Source organism: Candida albicans, chromosome R (genome assembly GCF_000182965.3).
Source record: "Candida albicans SC5314 chromosome R, complete sequence".
Lineage (NCBI taxonomy): Eukaryota > Fungi > Ascomycota > Pichiomycetes > Serinales > Debaryomycetaceae > Candida > Candida albicans.
This window is the reverse complement of record NC_032096.1, coordinates 1888099-1890598: the sequence shown is the minus strand read 5'-3', so window position 1 is coordinate 1890598 and position 2500 is coordinate 1888099. Positions and strand designations below refer to the sequence as shown.

The 2500-nt window shown below is 36.9% G+C and overlaps 1 non-coding gene across 1 annotated transcript; it reads left to right on the top strand.

The window, feature by feature from the left end:
- Positions 1-1544: 1544 nt before the first annotated feature.
- On the top strand, positions 1545-1665 carry RDN5. Its single transcript, XR_002086441.1, has one exon. It is a non-coding gene; the product is annotated as a 5S ribosomal RNA (ribosomal RNA).
- The last annotated feature ends 835 nt before the right edge of the window (positions 1666-2500 follow it).

Genomic DNA, 2500 nt, shown 5'->3' with positions numbered 1-2500 from the left:
CGTGTCCACTAACAAACTATTTTTCCAGTGCGCACCTACAAAATCAATTTGGCTGTGCAGCAGACAAAAGGTGAGCCTCTGCCATAATTGAAAACGAAAAAAGGTGACTTTTGCGGGTCTTGACACTTAGCGAAATTCAAAAAAAAATTTTGTCTAAATTCCCCTTCCCCATACAAAATGGACAACTTGTGTAGGGTATACCAGTACAACTAAAATGGCTGTTACTACTAAGTTTGGTCTGGAGATTATTTTTATCCCATTTTCTGTTGTTTCCCGTTTGAACCAGAGTGATACCTCTTTTTTTGACTGACCCACCCAAAGGGGCAGAATGGCAAATTCTTACCCCTCCTATACAGCACAACCAGTTTTGGACATTTTTCAAAAATTAAAAAACTAAACTCATCCTCAGGGCATGGCAATAATCTCTGGATAGTTTGTTTTTAGGGATTTTGAGTTTTTGAAATTTCGGAATTTTCGGTGGTAGCTCATCTGATTTTGTGTCCGCGGATGTGTATCTCCGACGGAGATTACCCCGGTTTTCGGTGCGGACCGGAGGGCGTGTCCGGCGCACCAGAAAAAAAATCTGGGGTAGCGATGAGGACGTGTAGATCATACCAAAAAAAAATCCGGGGTAGCGATGAGGTAGTGCAAGTTATACCAGAGAGCCTCAATTTGAACGTGGTACTGCACACAAACCGTAGCCCTAACCCTAATTAAATGCACGTGACCCACACAATTTTCAACCACCAACAACACACCAAAAATGTATGTACACTCGGAGTGGAAAATATTTCCCCAGGCATAATTGTGGTTGCCAATTATAGTGGAGTGTTTGTTATTAGTATAGGAGTACTCCTTTTATGTGGAAAAATCGAAAAACATAAAACAGTGCAGCTATACACTAACAAATGGTATACCCATGGTCAGACAACACCAAACAACACACCCGTAATGGTTGGTTTGGCTAAATAGAGCATCTCATTTTGTGTATTATTTTATGTTTTGGATATTTTTAGTTTGAAATTTATATAAAAATATTTTACTTCAATTTTCTTGCCAAATTTTGTACAAAAAGTAAAAAATAGAACTTCCAATTTTTGTTAGACAAACTTCAATCTAACAACCGGGATAGTGTTTTGGGGGCTGTGTAACACCACTGGTGTAATAAAAGTGCCAATATTTGGAAATTAATTTTTTGGTGGTGGACGTTTCTTCCTAAAACACCTAGATGTGCTAGTATAATTGCACAACCAGCACGCACACTGCGTCTGGCCGGCCCTGGACTACATTTTGTCTCTAACATTCGTAGCTGCAGCACTGCTACAACCCAGTCAACTGGCCACCCGGACATACATATTCCCGTTTTGTGCCACAGCCACCCAACTTTCCGGCTCAAAAAATGGCTCCACACAATTTGGGCACCCCGATTACCCCTCCCCTGCAGCGACAGCACATACACTTTGGTGGTTGTGGGGCTAGAGCCCTAAAAGTGAATTTGGTCACGTGAGAGACAGCAGATAAGGTTCGCATTTTTTTATTTTTTCGGTTGCGGCCATATCTAGCAGAAAGCACCGTTCCCCGTTCGATCAACCGTAGTTAAGCTGCTAAGAGCAATACCGAGTAGTGTAGTGGGAGACCATACGCGAAACTATTGTGCTGCAATCTATTTTTTTTAGTAAGGTATATTTTTTTTTTGCATGAACCAAGGGTAATCGACCCTGCTCTATCCAGTGATGGTGATAAAGTTGGGTGGTGTCTAACAAAAAGGGGGAGAACCAGAGGGTGTATAAATAAGGAGAAGCTGGGATCGAACACAAGAAAAAACACCATACAAAAAAATTGCCACACAATAAAAATTGCCATACAAAAAAATCACCATACAAAAAATGTTAGGGTTTTTTCCCATACAAAAAAATACCATACAAAAAAATTGCCATACAAAAAATTTACTATGTATTATACGCATACAAAAAATTGCCATACAAAAAAATATTACATAATACACCATACAAAAAAATTACTATGTATTTTTTCCCATACAAAAAATTACTATGTATTCTCACACACACAAAAATTTACTATGTAGTACACACACAAAAAAATTGCCATACATTTTTTACTATGTATTTTTTCCCATACAAAAAATTAYTATGTAGTGCACACATACAAAAAATTACTAGTATTCTCACACACAAAAAATTACCATACAAAAAAATGTTAGTGTTTTTTCTACACACACAAAAAAATTACTAGTATTTTTTACCATACAAAAAATTACTATGTATTRCACGCACACAAAAAATTGCCATACAAAAAAATTACTAGCATTTTTTCCCATACAAAAAATTACTATGTAGTGCACMCATACAAAAAATTACCATACATTTTTTACTATGTATTTTTTACCATACAAAAAATTACTATGTATTCTCACACAAAAAATTACCATACAAAARATTGCCATACATTTTTTCCCATACAAAAAATTACTATGTAGTGC